We start from the raw sequence: 22,021 nt of genomic DNA, 5'->3' as shown, positions 1-22,021 counted from the left end.
GTGATCAAGCGTTTATAAGCTAAGGATAGGAAGAAGAAAAATTAAAATCTGAAAGTTAATTGGAACTACAATACTTTAATACAACTGGTTGGGGAAGGGAAATGAAATGTTAGATGAAGTTACAGGGTAAATGTCAGGGATTAAGAAAAAGATCCAATTCTGGAGAAAGATTTACCAGTAAAGTGAATCGGGCTGCAAAATGGAACTAGGGAAAAAAAAAATTACTGAACCAGAAGTCTGTAGCGTAGATTCTCACTGACTACCACACAAATGATGTCTATTGAAGCTAATATGTCAAAGAGTAACCTGTCCTTCATTGTGGGGTCAGTAAGACAATAAGAAATAGACAGAATTATAGAAAACTAGAGATACATGTCTGGTCTCTGGACAGATTCTCACAAACTAATTGCTATCTTTTGGTAAAAGGTCTCAGGTCACCCAAAGTTTCCATTTTTCAGAGGCATCTCCCTATCTGTATGTGTTTAGTGTTCAAAGTCAACTGCTGCTTTTTAAGATGGAGTATGGTCAGGGATGTGCAGGGCAACAAAACCTTCTGGACAGCGTTTGCCAACTGCCTTTTTCCCACCTCTGGGATAAAATAAAGTGGATTCCAGATCAGAGATGGAGAGAGGTAAGAGAAAAAGAGTAAATCTCAGAAGTAATGCAGTGAGGATGTTGAGATACCATTCATCACTGGGTCTCTAAATCCTTTCCCTCTTTTGAAATGGATGTTTGATTACTGTGTCTCTGTGGACAGATTCAAGTTGAAAAGTTAAAAGTCTTCCTTTTTTTGGTCACGTGTCCTTTCTTAGCCTTGAGCTCTGTATTTTTCACATAAGAAGTTAGCAGATTCTTAGTTACAATGCATGTATAATGAGTTATTAGAAATTTTATTTTTATTTGAAGGCTGTGACATACTCTTTTATAGCAGCAGAAAACAAAGTGCTGACTTATAAAGTGATTGAAGTAAAAGAGTTTTATTTTCTCTCTTTAGAATTAATAAATTTCTAGAATTTAATTTTGTCCAGTTCAGTTATAATTCAGGCTTCTTATTACACCTAGAAAATGCTTTGAATGAACAGATGTGACTAAGTTGCTAAAAGTGAAAACATCATTTTGCTAAATATATCTCAGAGGTGATTATACAAATTTGAGTATCTTAAACATATTTAGTGCTGCAGATCATACAAATATACATCAGACTTTTCTAATAAAAATATAAAAGTGTTCTAATGAATGGAGGGAGGAGAAGAGTATGTTAATAGTAAAACAAGATTCAACTAAAAGTGAAACATTTTAATAAAATTAAAAATGATATTGAATTTTATCTCAGACTGAGATAGATTTAGAGTTTTTATAGGTTTGTGCTTCAATCCTTTATCTTCCTCTAATTCACATTTCTGATTGTTCCAAAATTCCTGTCTTTATCACAAATGACAACCTTTTTTTTTTTTTCTTTCATAAGTTGCCAGTAGGAGACTGATTATACCACTCTGGCCTTTTAAAATATTTCTAGAGATCATCAAATAAGGAGTTTCAGAAAATCTAGTGAATAATTTATCCTGACCTGTGGTGGATTTAGAAATAACAAGAGGTATATTTGGATCTCTACTACTTGTTTAGGTCAGTAGAGGGTTTTTCACCTAATTCTAGGCCTAATTCTGTGCTTTGAACAATTACATAGAATGGTAGGATCAAAGTAACTGACCAGATACAACTACGTGACTTCTGTCAGTTTCCTTTTTTATTATTTAATATATATATATATTTAATTTTTTTACAGCCCTATTCGTTTTTAAACAATATTTGCTTCCCCTTCTCAGGTCTAATTCTAATAGAATTTCCTTTACCAATGCACCGTTTCCTTTACCCGTGCACCATCACCTCAGTCCTCTCTCCTCCCTCCTTCCCTACTGCAGTATGTCTCTGATTTATAATTGTCTGTTTTTGCTTTGGTGTGTTTTGTTCTGTCAGTTTCTTAATTCAGTGTAGAAATATTTCTACAGTGAGAAAATAAAAATTAGAAATGTGTCATCCTGCTTGTCCTGGTATATTGCCTTTGGAATATAGCAAGAATAAAAGAGACGTTTTGGGTAACCCATGACCTATATCATGTGGATAGCTTGTGCTTAAATGGGAAAATATGTTTGTAAAAATATGTCATAGGAAATTAGTCTATTTTCTTTTCCAACCTCAACCATCATCTTGATTTTGGGTCACATCCAATGAAAAAAATGCTTTCTGAAGAGTTCCTTAGGCATCAGCTCTGTCAAGTTCTCTAAGGAACTTTATCATCTACTATAGACATACAATAAAGAAAGCGATCAGATTAATTCAAACATTGCATTGATTTTTTTAGAAATGCTTCTCCTTTGCAGAACAGTTCTGTCTAAATCATTTCTCTTTCCATTGCTGCTTCTTTGCTGCATTCAAAGTATATACCCTAAGTAATTATACATGCAACTTAAGACATGATGAAAAAAATGGACGTTTTCTTGTTTCTAATAAAGAATCCAGAGTACTTTAAGTTGACATATTTGTTTCCTTTATTAAAATTAACAGAGGAAAAGTTTAACATTTTGAACATGATATTCTGGTCTTGGGAGTGTTTTTGTATCAACTGAATTGTTTTCTGAATGTTTCCTCGAAAAATCAATTTCTTCCTGGTGAGGGTAATGAAAATATATCTATTATTAATGATTTTCTATAGCACTGATATTTTAATTTCCATAATTTAGCTCTATTTGAAGAAGGAAAAATGGATTTTTGTATATGGATGTGCTTATATATAGGCATGTACTTGTAAAAATTTTGCAATAAGAAGGTTCAAAATCACCACATTATATTTTAGAAAATTTCATCTCTTCCTACATAGTGTTTCATATTGGTGGTAATAGCACTGATTCTAAGTTGCTTGAGCAGTGAAAACATTCTACACAGTACAAGGTTTTTTTTTAATGCAGGGTATTTCTACAGAGGTCCTTCCAAACATATTCAAAATGATGGACAAAGAGAATAAATTCAAGTAACAGAGAGAAGAGCATCCCAGATGATACAGAACTTTTTCAAATTTGACATGTTAAGGTATTTCACTATGTTAACATTTAAAAAGACTATGAACAAGAGAAGCTGCTCTTTTACTCACAACCCAAGTTAGATTACATTTACAGAGCAAAACATTAAATGTACAAGGTAATGAAAATCTCTGTGGTACTATCTGCTCTTACTGTCTTAAAAAGATACAGAAACTTCCAGGCCACTGAAAAAACGATTCTATCTTCTCTGTCTCAGAAAAAGTGATTATGAATCTATGGATTGTTCTTCACAAATATCCCAATATCCTTTATATTTTAAGGGGATAAAGTATGTGAAAAATTTACAAAAACTGGTTAGAGAATGAAACTTATATCTGAAAAGCACACCACCCAGATAGATCAAATCACATGCACAGAAGCACACAATACTCTTTTGAATCCTCTCTATTCTGAACATGTTGTAACATAATTTGGAGCATATATTTTTGGGTTTATGTGATCAAAACCTAAAGAAGAATATGATTTTCTTAGATGTCACCTAACACCGCATAATAATGCCACCTAACAACTCAGAATTTTTGAAATTCCACTTGATTATTTTACTTGTAGTTGGAATGTAATTTTCCTAGGTGTTTTTTTTTTTTTTTTTTTTTTTTCTTTTGTGGGACCCTCGCTGGTGGCAGGGATCGAACTGGCAACCCAGCTCTCAACCGCTGCGCCACCAGGGGAGGCCCTAATTTTCCTAGTATTTTCAATTATATTTTTCTCCATCCACCCATGACCTATTGTCAGTAATTCTGATGTATTTATTTTAGATGCCAAATTATAGTATTTAATATTTTATTTACTCTTTTTTAGATTTTATGCCCCTATTCATAAAACTAAAGTCTTTTGAGAAAGCGTTAAATAATCCTGGGGGTAATTTGCAAGTTAGCTCTTTTTCAAAGTGGACCAAGGTAAATGTAACCTATGGTACTGTAATGTCTCACCATAGAAAAATTAGCTATTCTAATACATCCTATTTAAATTTTATATATAGTCTAAGGAATTCATCTAGAAGCTAATTATTATCTTAAATATTCAGGAATTGATTTTTCATTAATTTTTCTGAAAGAAAGTATTGTGTTGTTGCTTTGCTAGTCAATATAACACTAATTTCAGAGTGTTCTGAGACTAGTTAGTGGTACCAGAAAAGCAGGAAAGGACGAAGCAAAAAAGGAGAAAAAAATGAAGTTGCGGAAACTGGTGAAGAAGAAAGATTAATTTGGAGCACTTTATTTATTGTTTTTTCTTTTAATTTTACTTTATTGGATCAATGGATATTGTTCCTATTATCATCTTATTTTTTTTATTTTTCATCAAATTGTATTGATCTGTCATTCACATATGTGACTATATAATTTTGGGAGATGTAACTCTGCACCTGAACATGAGCATATGCTTCATTCTTCCTCCACCAAAGCTCTAGTGCCAATACATTATTGCATTGCCTCTCCATCTTTACCTCCCTCCCCCTTGCCACCTATATTTTTCACAACATCTAAGAGCTATTTTTTTCAATTTTGCAAGTTTGTTTTCTCTATATAGTTAAGCATCACAAATTACTGAAATTACCTGTTAATTGTCCTTTGTTTTCTGATTTATTTCACTTGGCATAATCACCTCAAGACCAACCATTTTGTCCCCAAAGGCGCTATTACATCCTTTTTTAAATGCTGTGTAGTATTCCATTGGGTATATATGCCACAATTTCCTTATCCAGTCATTTGTTGATGGGGTTTAGGTGAATCCATGTTTTGATTATAGTGAATAATATTGATCATAGTGGTGTATAAATCTTTTTGAATTAGTGTTTTATTATTTGCATAAATACTGAGGTTTATTGCTGGACCATATGATTTTCCCATAGATTAACTATTTATGTTTGTGTGGGTTTATTTCTGGACTCTATTATATTTTGCTGTGGCCATTCTCTTTTTTTCATCTAAAGCAAGTCTACAGGATAGAGGAGGGAAGTTAAGCATACAGACTCCAAAATACAGGTATAGAGATGAGGTAAGGTTGCAGGAATGTGAGTAAAAGTGTATCTGTCAGTAATGTGAAGTTTAAAACACATGAACAAAACTTCACCTGTATTTATGCAAGTGATTTATAACGTCAGCAAATGTAGAGTCAAAAAGACAAACAGTGGAACCAGCTAGGAGAGCTTAGGCTTGTGTACTTATGCTATTTTGATTAATAAATATCTTGCAAATTAAGAGTAGATCCAGCTATATTCTTTTCTTTGTGTTGCGTTTTGCTAAAGTGACCAGATAGTCTCAAATTTATTTCAGGCATAAGCATTTTCTCCCAAAGAGATTGGTTTAAGTTATTGAGTTACTTTAGTGAACAGCTATGACCCTTAACACTGGATTGTTTCAGGGACAAATTTAGGGTTTTTGAGAAGCACAGCAACAATTCATATTATCATAGACCTGCTATAAGTTTAGCATCCCTTCAAAAGACTACTACAGATATTGTTTCTATTCACAAATGACACCTATATGAAGAAGGGTTATGCACTCATTGAAGACTGTTCTAAATGTATGTGTGTGTGTGTCTATGGTTATGCATACATGTGTATGTATGTATATATTTGCATGCATGCACATACGTGATCATAGATAGCTCTATTAATTTTGCAGAGTAGCAGTTTTATAGATTTTGCTCACTTAGAAATAAGCTGTTGTGCAGATAGATTTCTTAACTGTTTCATTATATATAATTGTGAAACTGCATTTACATTGCTAAAGAGTCTTAGGGCTCAAATTTCAATTGTTTGAATATCTTGACTTGTAGAAATTGCTGACTAGCCAACTGAATAGTTGTGAAAAAGGATGAATAATTTACTATTTATCATAACTCAGCTTTGGAAAGGATAATCTAAAAGAATTTGTTGGTGACTGGAAGTAAACCTTTTTATAATGCATTTACATATTGGATTGTTAATATACTAACTGGTGTCTTTGATCCCAAACAGAATTATGTCCAAAAATAAATATGAAAGTAAGAAAGTTTTATAAATAAAAAAAAAAATCTGTATAGAATAACTAATTGCGGGCCTCCCCGGTGGCGCAGCGGTTGAGCGCTGGGCTGCGAAGCTGCCCGCAGGCTCTGCAGCGCCGATTTGATCCCCGGCCGCAGGGTGAGAGTCCCACATGGCGCGACAGACCTCTCCTGTCGCCTGCTGCTCCCCTCAGCAGTGTACTTTGGTCCTCTGCCTGTTCTGTTCCCCATTCTGGCTCTGGTGAATCCTCCCCCGCTTCTGACTGTACCCAGTGCTTGTATGAATAAATAAATAAATAAATCTTTACCAAAAAAAAAAAAAGAAAAAAAAGAAAAAAGAAAAACTAATTGCTTTAAAATAAGCAAACTCTGACGCATTTATGGTAGGAAAAAGATACTCACTATTAAAACATTCCCTCAGTTCTGTATTTCTCTCTTGGTGGAAAATAGTGGCTTCACGCTAACACAATACGTCCATATTTTTAAACCCATCTTTCTATGGTGAGAATTCTGAGGTAATGCAGGGTCTTCAAAAGTTGCTGAACTGTACTCTCTTTAGTTGATTTTCACTAAATAAGGTGCAAATGAATAACATGAATATATAGCTTATAGCCTACTAGAATATTTACTCTGTCTATTCACCTAACATCTGTAGGAGAAGAAATAACAATCAATTTCATAAGGAGTTTAACTCCTTGTTTCAAACGACTCTTATTATGCTCTTTCCCCAAATATGCCTGCCTCTTAGACAGAAAACATTTGTGAAAACTAAAAAGACAGAGAAAGAGAGAGAGAGAGAGAGAGAGAGAGAAAGAAAGAGAGAAAATTCACATTAAATCTCTCCCCAACAGAAGAAAATTATTAATAGTTTCACCACTTCTGAAATTATTACTTCATGGATCATGGGACTCATTTCCCTTGCTCTTTCCCTATTTTTTCTTGATATGATAAAAAGCAGGATCGATTATAAAAAATAACAGTGGGTATAAGGAAAAAATGATTTTTTCAAATGTATCATCGTAGTAAAATTTGACCAATTAATTCATTTAATTACAATTCATTTAATTTAGTTATGTTTTATTGATTACTGACAATATTTGCTGCTACATAAGTGCTGTGGTTGTAGAAAATACTTTTTTCTGCATTCATGAAATTCATATACTATCATGGAGGCAGGAAACAAATGCTGAAGAATAATAAAATGAGAAGCAGCTAATTCTGCTTGAGGGGATGCAGGGAAATTTTCCAAATAGGTGATAGTAAATATTTGTCTCATTCTAAGAATTGAATAGGCAAATGAGGGGAGGAAAACATTTCAAAAATAGGGAATTACTGGTACATAGTCACAAGATTGTTAGATAGTATTATGTAAACTTTAAGTTATTTGGCAAGATTGAAATGTAGGGTCCTATACGGGGAGAAATGAGTTTGAAGTGAAAAATAGTTAGTCCTATAAGTAATTACATTAAAATGATGATGCCACGTGACCCACTCAAAATGTACTGCTTTTGTAAAGAGATAAAGAGTGAAAAACGGTACCATGATATTCTCAAAATATTATAAAGGTGGTATGCATACTGTTTTGCTATCAAGCATGCAAAGACAAGAATGTTGGCTATACATAAGTGGTTATGTGCTTTAATCATGGAAGGTAAAATTGTGTGTGTGTGTATATATATGTATATGTAAAGTAATTTTGCATTATAATAAAGTAAATGTGCATTATAATTATAAAACTTTAAGTCTTTTGTGTATCACTGAGACATAGTTCATGCAGCAAAAGTCAAAATAAATGACTGGGGCAGTCTTATTAAGTTCCTTTTCAGATGAAAGTTGGAATTTGCAAGGTGTCTGTATTGTTTTAAGCCACTGAAATTGCATTTTTAGCCAGATACTAAAATACCATCTTAGCTGATGCCAAACTTTTACCCTCTTGTACCTTAATTTGGGGAAATATATGACTATTTCAATATTCTTCAAAATTATGAATTATAACAAACTGTCTCTCAGCACACTATTCAATCTCAAATGTGAGGACAAATCCCTTATGATTCAATATTTGCTTTTTTGACACAAGCACCTTGATATTTAAAAAAGTAAGGAATTAAAGCAGGTACAACAGTTGAGTGGCATTGGCAGGAGTCACAGAAAAAAGCTGTCTGAGAGGAAGGTTTAGACACTGTAACCTTGAGTTTTTGTTCTCCACTTTTGACTACTGGGCCTTAACATATCAACTCAGAAAAGTGCATACAATTGTTCTGCTTCATCACCTCTTTCTAACCCATTCTCAAAGCAGCAAGATGGCTTGTAGAAAAGCAACTGAAAAAATATTTTTTTAACTATACACTCCCTGTCTGTTTTATTCATTGATTGAAACAAAAAAAAAAAATTGTTCTGAGTGAACCAGTCAAAAAATGATATAAAAAGATCGCAGAATTGAATGTCTCTAACTATTAGCTCTATTACCTGAGAAAAATTACTGCTTTCACTTTATGAGGGATGCGGAAAGGAAATGAAGTTCATTTTAACTCTTTGAAGTAATTTTGCACCAGTAAAGATAGGAAGTTAAAAAATCTTTAGGGATTAATCTTTAATAATGATATTTAGAAGGAATAATGACAGACATCTCAAAGTCTGTCATGGAAAACATTTAAATTTTGAAGGAAAAAGATAAGAGTATTCCTATGAGAAATAACCAATAAATATTTAGATTTGAAGTTAGTTGAGCCCAATCTAGAATTCCAGTAAATCCTAGAGAATTCTGCAGGGGAAGATTTCTATAGATTTTCATAACTTTCTGAAATTATATTCGATTCTGAATTTCTAATCTGTTCATAAATTGCAGAGGGAAAAAAGTGTACTGCCTTTTCCTCTCATCAATTGCTATCACTTAGATAGTACATGTGAATTAATGTCATCATAAATATAAAACTCATTATACTAAACAATCAGAAAAACAGAATTGCTGTGAGACTTATAACTTCTGAGTGTACCATAAATAGTCCTTTCCTAATCAAATCAAACAATTATTTACTTTTCACTAATGTGTAGATACATATATAAATATGCATATTTTACATTTCTCTAAACCTTTCTTCATATATTTGCATATTTGAATTTAGACACAAAAAGTTTGTCATTAAAAAGTTTTCATTTATGAAAACTAAACCAGATTTATTTACGTTAGTGAAACATTTGCATTCTAGCTCCCTGCTACGTTTGTGATTAAGGCAAAGCATAAAATGGAATAATTGACCTCTCTGTACCACAAGGGACTGTATAACTAATCCAGATAACTTACTGTGGTTGAGGAAGCCAGAATTTGCCAGCCAAAGTGAGATCACTTTGCTTGCAGAGCCTCTGAATTAGGTCAGTGTGACTCTGAGCCAAGGGCTCAACATCAAAAACAAGGGGGATGGTTAGGACAAGTCTCAAAGAGCACTTTTCAGTGCCATTAGCTGAAACATGGGGTGTGTTCCCATTCAGACAGCAGGTATGATAGCAAGAGTGCCAAGAAAAAAATCTATACAGTTCTTTGAGTGGCTCTGAGAATCCTCCAGTATTCTCAGAGCAGAAGCACTAACAGTATGAATTATCTAATTTTTAGCTAGGTCAATTCAATATTAAGAGGGCTCAAATTTAGAGGCAAATATTAATGGATATAAAATTATATCTAAACTTATATAAGTTATTATATAATCATTATTATTATTATAGATAAACAAAATTTGTGACAAAATTGTATATAAAATCTATTTGGATATAGGAATTTATAGAGACACGTGTGTGTGAATTAGAGACCCTAGCCTGTGTCCACTGGCTATGCAGATTAAGTGATCATTTTAGAGAATTAAAAAATACTTTTTTGCCTTTTAGTTAGGTGGTGTCATTTGTTGCTGTTTTCAAAATCAGGGTAATGTGAAATTTGTACTAGTCCTATTCTTCGGTTGAATGTTACATCCTACTCCCAGACAGATGACATCTGGTTCCTTTTCAGTAACTCAATTTTGTGTCCTAGTCATCTAAATTAATTATGCAAAGAAAAATGTGCAGAATTGAAGGAAATATGTTTGGGGTCAATACAAAGTAATCTTGCTTATCACACTACGACTTACCTTTAAAGGCAAACTGTTCAATGCAAATGTGCAGTAGTTCAATTCTCTCTTTTTTCCCTGTGTGTATTTGTTGTATTCTTAATAGATTAGAAACAGCTACAAAAACTTATATTTAAGTTCTCCTTCAGTCTCTTTATTACAAGATCTCAATCAACTTGGCAAGGAAGACAAACACACACACAACACAGAGTGAGAAAGTGCAGAAGCACATGGGACTCTTTTGCAGAGTAGTTTATGGGGTAAACTGTGCTCTACTATGTGCCAGAAGTGTTGGTTTCAAACAACATGCTCTTTAAAAAAGAAGATTCACTCCTGCATTTTGCCTAAAGTGATTTGTTCCTTTCAGTTTTGTTTCATCTTATTTACCAGAAATACCTGCAATATATAGAAGGGTAGCAAAGGTCTCTTCAATGACTATAACTACAAGTAGAGAAATAGCAATAACTTTCTCTCAGTGTGAAAGAGTTGTAGGATAATAGGGCCAGAAGGGAGTTTTGGAGGTCATCTAGTTCATCCATCTGCCTTTAGGCTGGATTGAACCCAAACTTGCCTAGGCAGATTGCTATCTACCCAATTTGAAAAACCTCCAGGGAGAAAAATTCTAACAACCATTTTTAGTAACACAGTCAATGTTTAGCAATTTGTATTCTGAGCAAATGCTTTCATATTGTATTATAGAATTCTCTATGCCCTCTCACTTTTTAGCTTTTCTCTCTAGCAAATTCTGTATTCCTGAAGCTTGATCATGTGTTGTTTTTTTTTTTTTTGATTTTCAAAATCTCTAAAATTATAAACGACTCCTCCCAATTTACTGAGATAGTTTGTCTGACTATCTACTATCCATTGTAGTTGCCTGTCATAGCTCCTGCCTCCTATATCCTCTTTATTTTTTTGAAGATTTACTTATTTATTCATAGAATGACTGGGGTATGGCCAGAGGTGCTAGTGGTGAGAGAATTCACAGAGACAGAGTGAGGAACAGAATAGGCAGATTGACTGAAAAACATTGTTGAGGGGAGCAGTGGGAAAGACAGGAGAGGTCTGCTGTGCTGTGTGGGTCACCTTCCTGGCTGGGGATTGAACTCAGCTTGCAGCAGTGATAGCACTGAGACTTTACCCCTAGGCCACTGGGGAGGCTGCTCCTAAATCCTTTTAATATGTTGTTTTACACGTGTAAGGAGATTGCCATACTCATTTCTGTTAGATTTAGTTAAGAATTGTCTTTAGTTGTGGGTAGCAGAGATCTTAAAAAGAAAGCTAGAAGTTTATTTTTCTCTCATGTTAAAAAAATGTCCAGCAATACAAAGAGTTGATGATTTTGTTTTTTAAATAGGTGCCCAAAAGTAGGATTACTGGGTCATATGGTATTTCCATTTTTGCTTTTTGAGGTAGGTCCAAATTGCTTTCTAAAATCCTACTATGGCAGGTAGGATGATTTCATCATCTGAGCTGTGTTCCAGACTCTTGATTTCTGTTCTGCTATCTTTCTCACTTGAGTTACATGCAAAAGCAGTGGGTCCAGTGGTCACAGGTGGCCACTGCAGCTCTAAATATCCATGCATATTCCAGGGGGAATGATAAACCTTGAGTTTTCCAAAAGCCTAACCCCCAAATTTCTCTTTGTCCCTTTTTTTTAAAGATTTATTTATAAAAGAACTGGGGTACAGTCATAGGCACAGGAGGGTGAGAGAGTTCACCAGAGACAGAGCAGGGAGCAGAACCGGCAGACAGACCGAAGTACACTGCTGAGGGGAGCAGCGAGCGGAGCATGAGAGTTCTGCCATGCCATGTGGGTGTCTCCCTAGCCAGCTGGGAATCGAACACGCGGTGCAGCGGCTGCAGACAGCTTCATAGTACAGCGCTCAACCCGCTGCACCACTGGGGAGGCCCAATTTCTCTTTGTTTCTTTGGCCAGAACTTTAACATGCAGTTACCCTTAATTTGCAAAAAAGGTTGGGAGATTTTTTTTGTTGTTGTTAAACACTGGAGATATTTTTTTTTTTCAATTTTCCCACCACTCTGCCTTATACCCATTTGATTCTTTCTCCCTCCCCCTTACCTATTATCATCAAAAACCTCACTTCATTTATGAATTTCTGCTAGTTTATAACTATGATGCTTGTCAGTTAATCTGCTATAATTCCTTATTTTATCATATATTTGAAAATATCCAATATTTTATCTTCAACTTTCTGACTAATTTTACTACGCAACTTCTGCAAGCTCTTCCCATTTTATCTTTTTTTTTTTTTTTTTTTTTTATGGATAGTATTCCATTGGGCGGATATACTATATCACTGGATGCTTAAGTTGCTTTTGTAAACAATGCTGTAATAAACATTGTGGGTCATACAATTTTTGAGAGTTGGTGGTTTTGTGTGGTTTTTTTTGTTTGTTTTGTTTCAAGATTTATTTATTTCTATACAAGAGCTGGGGTACAGGCCAGAGGTGTGGGAGGGTGAGAGGATTCACCAGATACAGAGCGGGGAACAGAACAGGCAGACTACAGAAATACACTGCTGAGGGGAGCATGGGGCGAGATGGGAGAGGTCTGCCACGCTATGTGGGATTCTCTCTGGCCTGCCAGGATCGAACCCGCGCTGCAGAGGCTGAGGACAGCTTCACAGCGCTGCGGTCAACCTGCTGCGCCACCGGGGAGGCCCGGTTCGTTTTGTGTTTTTTGCATAGTTGTCCAAAAGTAGGATTGCTGGGTCTTAGGGTATTTCCATTTTTAGCTTTTTGAGGTAGGCCCAGATTGCTTTCTAAAATGGCTGCACCAGCTTAATTCCCACCAACAATGTAGTAGGGTTTTGCATTTTCCACATTGCCTCCAGGACTTCTTGTTGGGGTGTCTTTTTTAATACATACCATTCTTATGGGTGTGTAAGGTCATCTCATTTTGGTATTGAAATGCATCTGCCTTATAGAAGTCATGTTTTATATTTTTCATATATCTGTTGTCCTTCTGGATATCATCTTTGAATAATGGTATGTTTAGATCTGCTTACTTAATAATTGGGTTGTTCATTCTTTTATTGTCAAATTAAGTATTTTGTGTGTCTTGTGTATGAACTTCTTGTAGGTTGGATAACGTGTGATTTTTCCTTTTCTGTAGGATGTTTTTTAAATTTACTTATATTTCCTTTAACTATGAAAAAGCTTTGTAACTTGAGCTATTTAATTTGAGGTAGCTCCAGTTGCTTATTTTTACTTTTATTCCCTCTGGAATAGGTGTCAAGTCTCCAAACACATCTCAATAACTGATGTTTTGAAATGCATCACTAATGTTTTATTCTAAGAATTTTATTATTGCAGGTATTGTCTCTAAGTCTTTAATCCATTTTTAGTTTATGTATGAAGTTAGTGTTTCAACATCACTATTTCACAGATATTCATTCAGTTTTCACAGCACCATTTGTTAAAGACACTCTCTCCATTATGTGTTTGCTGTTCCTTTATCGTAAATTAGATATTTATATATGTATGGGTTTATTTCTGGACTTTTGATTATCTTCAATTGATCAATGTCTTTTTTTATCCAGATAGTATATAATTTCATTGCTATTGCTTTATAGTGTAGTTTAAAAACAGTTAACATCATGTCTCCATTTTTCTCCTTTTCCCCAAGTTTGTTTTATTTAATGGTTTTATGCTTCCATGTGAATATTACCATTATTCTATTTACTAGAAGAATATCATTGGAATTTTAATGGGGATTATATAAATTGTACATAATACTTTCAGTAGAATAGTCATTTTGATTGTGCTTATTCTGTCCATGATCATGGAATATCTTTCAATGTCTTTATCTTCTTTTGTATCTTTCAGTAGAAACTTTAAGTTTTTGATCAACAATCTTTTAGCTCCTGAGTTAGGGTAATTCCTAGGACATATCTGATATTTTTGGATGTGATTGTGAATAAAATTATGTTCCAGATTTCTTTTTATTTTTACTCATCATTTATACATAAAAATGCAGCAGATTCGTATGTGTCATTGTTATATACTGTCACTTTGTTATATTAATTTACTGTTTCTAATAGTTTTTGTTGGATTCTTTAGAGTCTTCTCTATATAGTATGACATCTGAGAATAGTGACAATTTCACCTTTACTGACTTGATTTTATTTTATTTCCTGTTTTCACATGATTACTCAAGGTTATCAAATTTGTTAGTGTATATTTGTTCATAGTATTCCCTTATGATCCTTCGTGTTTCTATCCCTTGTGCAGTAATTTGTCCTCTTTTATTTCTAATTCTGTTTATTAATGTGTTTTCTTCTTAGTCCAATTGGAGGCTTGTTGATTTCATTCCCTGTAAGTATCTACTCTTATTTTTCAGAAAACTGGGGTTTTTTTAATTTCCACTTCCTTTAGATATACTCTAACATTTATTATTTCCTTCTGCTAACTTTAGGTCTTGTTTGTATCTTTTTTCAAGTTTCTTTAGGTGTAATATTAAATTGTTTATTTGGGATATTTCTTCTTAATTTAGACATGTATTACTATTTTCTTCCTAAAACCACCTTTTCGTTAGTTACAATGTACATTTTTGTTAGTTACATTGTACATTTTTAATATATCCTTTAACGTTAATTCATTAGCTATCATCAAAAAGGGTACTTATAAAATGTCAGTCTTTTTTTTGTTTATTTTTTAAATTTTATTTTTTATTATTGAGGTAACATTGGTCTATAACACTGTATAGGTTCACTCTTCTGATGTATGTTACCACACACTGCCCACTGCCAAAGCACCTATAGTCCTCTACTATAGTCCACTGGGCCCCCTGCTCCCTTTGTTCCCATCATAAGTAGATTTTCAACACTTTCTCATATATTTCTCATATATTAATTAACATTTCCTCTAAAAATATTGGAATAAGACAGGACTGGGAAAATCGTCCAGTACTTTATTTCTACAGACCCAGGGGCATACTTCTAAGACTCTCACAGGGAGACTGGCAACTCTGGGATCAGATTTGTACATAATGATCCCTTTTCTAAGGAATATCAGAAACGACTAGTAGATTTATATATATCATATCAAGAAATGATTAGTAGATTTACAGAATCTAACATTTTTTTATTTTATTTTGATATTCCCCATACAATTGCAACCCCCTTATTTTGGGATTAGGGTCAAAATAAGGGGGTTGCAATTGTATGGGGAATATAAAAATAAAATGTCAGTCTTTATAAGTTTATTGAGAGTTGACTTGTATCCCCCCAAAATGGTCTATTCTTGGAAATGTTCCATATGCATATGATAAAAATGTATATGTTGTTTGTTTTTTTCTGCTCTGTTCTGTAGATATCTATTGTTTGTTTGTTCTAGCTCCTCAAAAAAGGCTATTGTTTCCTTATGTATTCTAAACCGTATTCAACTGGCTTGTTTATAAGTGGAATATTAAAATCCTCTAGTAATTGTCTTGTTGTTAATATCTCTCTATAGTTCAATTAGTAATCACTTTATATATCTTAGTACTTCATCATTTGGTGTTTATATGTTTGTAAATGTTATTTCTTCCTATTGTATTAATTACTCAGTCATAATATAATTTCCATATCTTCATCATTACCTTTTTAATTAGAAATCTATTTATAATAATTATGTCTGTAGCCAAGTTGTGTTTTTTTTTTTTTAATTAACATGTGCTTCAATGATTGTCTTCAAGTCTTTAATTCTGTACTTGTCTTTGGTAGTGTGGTGAGTTTCCTGTAAACAGCAGAAGGCTGGACTTTATAATCTGTTCATCAACTCTGTCTTTTAATTGAGACATTCAAACCATTTATGATTATGGTGATTACCAAGACCTAATTGTTTATTGCCATTTTCTTTTTTTTGTTCTTTTTTATCTTTTTGTTATATTTTCCTTTATATTTTGGTTGGGTTTCATATCCATTGTTTTATGAGTTACTTCTATCGATTTTTGCTTGAGGGTTATATAAAAGTTTGTATGTCATTGTCTATATTGTTACACATTTTTAACAGTTTGAGCTCAAACTCATTCTGATAGACCATATTTTTAGTCTCCTCCCCACCTTATAGTTATTTGTTACTGCTAAGTGAGTTTTGTTTTATATTAGTCCTTTTGGTAATTCAAGTCTGGCTTGGGGGCTGTAAATATTTTTTGTTTTTTAAGCGTTTGCTTCCCTATGAAACTGCTTACCCCTCTTTCAGTCTTGAATGATAGTATGGCAGGACAAAGTATTTCATATGGGAAATCATAAGACTCTAATTTAGACAAAAACAAGATGAAGAATTACCTATGCCAAGAGGAATATATAAATGTCAGAGAGAAAATATCAGTAATTGTACTAAATTCCCTATGCACACAATTCACCCATTCTTCTCATTTTTACCAATAGGTAAATCTACATCTTTTTTTTTTTAACCTTTTTTTTTTAAGATTTATTTATTTATTTATACAAGCACTGGGAAAAAAGTGTGCGGGAGGGTGAGAAAATTCACCGAGCCAGAGCTGGGAGCAGAGCAGGCAGAAGAACCGAAGTACACTGCTGAGGGGAGAAGCGGGCTGCAGGAGAGTTCTGTGCGCCATGTGGGACCCTCCTCCGGTGGCCGGGGAGCAGCCGGGATCAAATCGGCGCTGCAGAGGCTGTGGGCAGCTTCGCAACCCAGCTCTCAACCGCTGCGCCACCGGGGAGGCCCAAATCTACATCTTTGTGGCCATGCATTTCACTGTTAAGTGAGCAGGTGATAGTTTGGGGAACATCTTGAGATGAAACTAGGTCTATTTCACCAAGCCACTCTGTGTCAGGAAGATCTTTGGAAGTTAACCAGTCAGGGGTGTGTGCTTTTTTCCTGGTATTAATAGTTCATGTCACTTAGGAGCCTGGAGTTGAGACAAATTTTACCAAATTGCAGTTAGCAGTATTTGCCAAGTTGAAATTACTGTATTTATAGTTCATACACTTCACTGAATTTCACTAATCTCAAAATTCAGGGAAAAATGAACTTGAAGTACTCATATAAAAACATGGGCTGTATTTTTAAATTGTTGATATATTCCTGGTTCAAATGGAAATATGAAATATGAAAATAATAAGCTTACTTATAAAAATATCTAGATACAGTGATGTTCTTTATTATTGCTAAGGACAATTTTGCTTGTTTCTAAGCTAATTTTTTATTTGATTATTCATTTTTTCTTCCAAAGTGTAATTCTAAACACCTATTTCCCCTTTATTTCACTATTTTTCTACTTTTATTTGTCTATTATTTAATGTTGATGTGTAATAGTTTCTGTGAGAAATATTTGTCAAAGCAAATACAAATATTTCCAATATACTTATTTACAGTGGTAGGTTGTTGAGAATATGGCAGTGCCCTGTGAGTCAAACTTTAATTTAGCTTTATAGTCAGGAACTGACATTCTGTATCAAGGTGGTACTGGATTGCATTTTTGTCTGTGTCAGAACCAGGGACAGGAGTTTTATACTAACAACTAACCATGGCCTTGAAGCTGATTTCCCCTCTACAGACTAATAGACTACTGTAAAAAAAGTAGAGATAAATTATGATTCTGAGCTCAACCACTTATACCCACTTACACGTGAACATGTGTATGGCACACTAAATAAAGTTCTTAAGGTGGGACCTTAAAAAACAGGACCAGCTTTCTAAACTGACTACTGTCTATGTTCAAGAAAAATGTTTTTTTTTTTAAATAAATTGTCAATTTAGTGTCTCTGAATGTTAAGTAAACTTAATGTTTATTAAGTAAATGTGTCATGAAGGAATGATTGACTAAATGTGAATTTCATTTTTTTTTAATTAAAGTGCACTAGGGATACAAAATTAAGTTCAATTTTCTCCAGTTATAGTTAGGGAAAACACTAAATTAATTTTAAAAATCACACTCACGTTGACTGGATCCTATGTACACTAACTTCAGCAGATTGTAAAGTCTTGTTTTTCTACTAACTCAAATTACTCCCCCTGTTCTCTTCCCTGGAGAGAATGGTACTAGGTTAAATATCTTGCCAAAACACAATGAATTGGAAAAATAGCAGTAGATTTTCCAGGCTCATTAACCTTGCATTTTGAACGGTATACCACCGTTCAAGAGATGATGGCTCAAACCATCCTCAGCCCTTTTCCTAGACCTTCTTCATGGTCTATATTTAGAATTCTGGTGTTGGTTCCAGAGAGAAAGAGGTGGAAACCCTTCAAAACATTTAAGTGGCTTTCAGAGTCTTTGGCATTCATTTGTGCACATTTCTTTTGTAGAATCCTGAATTCAATTCATGACTTAGTATTGAGTCATACCTTCAATATAAGAAGACTATTTTCTTCGAGGAACTACCCTCTCTCTCATATCTTTCATGGACTAGATTAAAATTAGATTATGTATTCCCTATGACTAGATTACTTTAGATTAAAAAAAAAAAAACAGTTTTACACTGTATTTATTCACAATGGATGCTGCCAGTATAGTAGTGCAAGTATTTTATTTTATTTTTAAAGATTTATTCATCTATGCATACAAGAGCTGGGGTACAGGCCAGAGATGCAGGGGATGAGAGGATCCACCAGAGAAAGAGTGGGGAGCAGCAGGCAAGACAGGAGAGTCTGCTGGGGATCGGACTTATGCTGCAGAGGCTGTAGATCACCTCACTGCGTGGTGCCCAACCTCCTGTGCCACCAGGGAGACCCAAGTAGAATATTTTAATTGATGACTTCTCCATGATATTCTGTCTCTTGAATTGTCTTGAACCTGATTGCCATCTGCAGATTCTGCTTCACCAATTCTCCCCTTTTTTTCACCACAGTAGTTTCTAAACACTTCTTTCCTAGGATTCCATTTTTTGCATTGTTCTTCTTACTTCATTATCTTCTTTCTCAATCATACTATCACTTGAGCTATCACATATTTCCTATGACTCCTACCTCTATTTTCCATCTCTCCTGATACCTAGATGTGTAAATCTGTCTACAGCATACTTTACATGTCTGCCCCACAGATACCTGTAAATCCATGCCTACATTGAATTTTTTCAGATTTTAGTCTAACCTTCTATTTATTCCATCCCTCTGGAATAATTTTGTTATGATCCCCATCGTGACCCAAACCAGGCTTCAGAAACCATACTAGACAAGTCTTTAATCTTATTCAAAATGCTCACTGAATTCAAATTACGCTGAATCTTAGCTAACTCCAGAATCCACCTACTTCTACCCACCTAAACTGATTCTGAGTTCTCCTCATAGGGACATTTCCAAAGGTTAGGGTATTAATCTCACCTATATTAACTCATTCCGGCCCTAATATAGGTAATCAGCAAAATTATCTTTCTAAAGTACAGATTGAATATTCAGTCTTTTCCTTAAAACTTGTGAATGAATTTTAAAGTCCTTAGCAAGGCATATAGAAAGGCCCTCTCTATTTCTGCAGCCTCTCATTTTAGAAAGACTTTCTGGGAAGGCTACTCTTTCTTCTTATGCACCCAAGATTTCAGCTAAATGAGAATTTCCTGGATCAGTTACCATAATTCAATGACTTTTTGGTTTTGTATATCTTCATCCTATTCCATTAAACTCCTTTCCTATGCAACTCTTTTACTCATCTTTAGGATCTCAGTCCAAACATCATATATCTCCTTGAACTTTCTGGAACTGAATCACCCATCCACATCTGCCTATCACTGCAGCATTACATTCACTCATTCATAACATTATTTTTCAAGAAGCTTTTATCAAGCATCTATAAGGTATTTGGCCATGTGATGGCTATTGGGGATTCAGAAATAAAATGATATCCCCAATCTCAATATATTCACAGAAAAGGACAAAATACACCTGTAAACATAATTCTATAGTTTCATGCACAATTTTGCAATATTATGCTGAGAATAGTGGTATGGAAAATGAAGATCATGGCTATACCAATTGGGATCAGTACAGCATAACAGAATTCATTCTATTATATAACAGAATTCATTACAATCAGGAAGTTTAATTTTAATCCAGGGCTTTTTTGCATGAGAGACCTGTAGGTGGTAAAGTAACAGAGATTAGCAGCAATGAGAAAGTACTATTGTCTCCAAGCTGGAGAGAAAGAGAAACTCTAATACTGGTCCCCGTTTGCTCCAGAACAGTTACAGCCATGGAGGAGATGCATTAGATGCCAAAGACTCTAAGATATGGAGAAGGGGGTTAAATGACATTTCCCCTCCATTTCTAGGCTGTGCTTCCTACTGTTGAAGTCAGTCAGAAGCCAGCGTATGTAAGAACCTTAGAAATGCAGGTTGGGGCCTTGCTTTTTTTTCATTTGCTGCATGGGATGTAAGGTCTACCTTGATGAGCTAATGTAATAATTGCTGATAATTCATATAAAGCAGGATACAGTGTACTGGGAAGACTTAATTTTGTCTGAACAATAGGTAATATCTATCAATTTGCAAATATTCAAATTTTAATGACTAGAGTTGCAAAAATAGATATTTTCCGTTTTGCCTCATTGCCTTTCTACTTTTCATACTTAGTAGAGCATCTTGAAAAAATCATATTCATAAGTATAATCAATTTATGTTTTCATGAATTTAGCAACATTTCTGGCTATATATACTAAGTTAAATGCTAGGGCTATGTGATGCATTCTTATTACATGATTAAGTCTATCTATTTAGATTTTGTGATGGGAGATCCCTTGCTTCTACCCTGTCCTCAGCCCTAAATTTTTAGTAGACTTTATCAGCAGCATTCATAAAACATAAGAAAAGTGTATGTCACTATGAATTCCCCTGTATCTTCTTTTCATGTATATGGCCAAGTTTCTCTGGCTTGGATACTTCAGGCTTATCTCAGAAGATGCTGACTGTTGAACAAGCATCAAAGACAAATATTCTGTGCCATTGGGCATGATATTCTCTGTACATTAAAGCAAGAGAAGAAAAACTTTGGAAATCAGCTCTTAGAGAGATAGGTAAATCAAATTGTCCTTTCTTTGTTTTGGATGGTACCTTTGACATACTTCTTTTATATGTAAACATCAGATACTTCATATTCTTGATTAAAAGACTCAATCTTGTAAAAGGTTTACATAGAACACAGGTATTTTCCTCTATAAATAAGAGGCAGTTTAGTTCATGTTCACAAAGTACCCAGCAATTGCAATTCTGAAAATTAATTTTAAGTGATCTTACTTTGGCATTAGTTGTTTTCTGTGACAACTTAAAAGAAAAATGTATGAAAATCTTTGGCCAGTATCATCGGTTTTTGCATATTAAGGAGTTGATAACAAAAATACTTCCATAGACTTCTTGGTTGTAGACAAACGCTTTACAGAAATAAAGAGAAGAGAACTTCTATCAAGTTAAATTGATCAGTCTTCACAGAGTTCCCAGAGTAGCACTACTCCATTCTTCCTGAGATGCTGAAGAGAGTAAAGAAATTTGTGTTTTTAAAAACTGCACTGACAGAAGTTGTCACCTTATCTTCAATAAGAAAAATGATAAATATTATACTATTATATATTATTACTGTTATTGTTATTCTATTGAAGTGTAATAGAAATATATAATATTATATGGGTTTCAGGTATACAGAATGACACCTGTTGTAAAATGTTGTAAAATTATCACAGTAAATCTAGTTAACATAGTTATGAATGTTATTCTTGTGAAAACAAGTAAGTTTAATAACTTTCAAAAATGCAATTCAGTATTCTACATATAGTTGTAATGCAGTGTATAGCATTTTCATGATTTACATATGGATTAATACTGGAAATTTTTGGCTTTTAACTACCTTCATTAATTTCACTTCCCACCCAACATTGCTGTTGACAGACATCAATCTGTT

At 34.0% G+C, this 22,021-nt stretch overlaps 1 protein-coding gene across 1 annotated transcript in view; it reads left to right on the top strand.

Moving 5' to 3' along the window:
• LRP1B (LDL receptor related protein 1B) overlaps positions 1-22,021 on the top strand; it is a 1,722,250-nt gene that overhangs the window by 648,908 nt on the left and 1,051,321 nt on the right. The gene's annotated exons all lie outside the window — the stretch shown is intronic.

Source organism: Talpa occidentalis, unplaced genomic scaffold, assembly GCF_014898055.3.
Source record: "Talpa occidentalis isolate TD23 unplaced genomic scaffold, MPIMG_talOcc4v2.1 talOcc4.3, whole genome shotgun sequence".
Lineage (NCBI taxonomy): Eukaryota > Metazoa > Chordata > Mammalia > Eulipotyphla > Talpidae > Talpa > Talpa occidentalis.
Note: the sequence above shows the minus strand (reverse complement) of the source record. Positions and strands in the feature narration are given on the sequence as shown.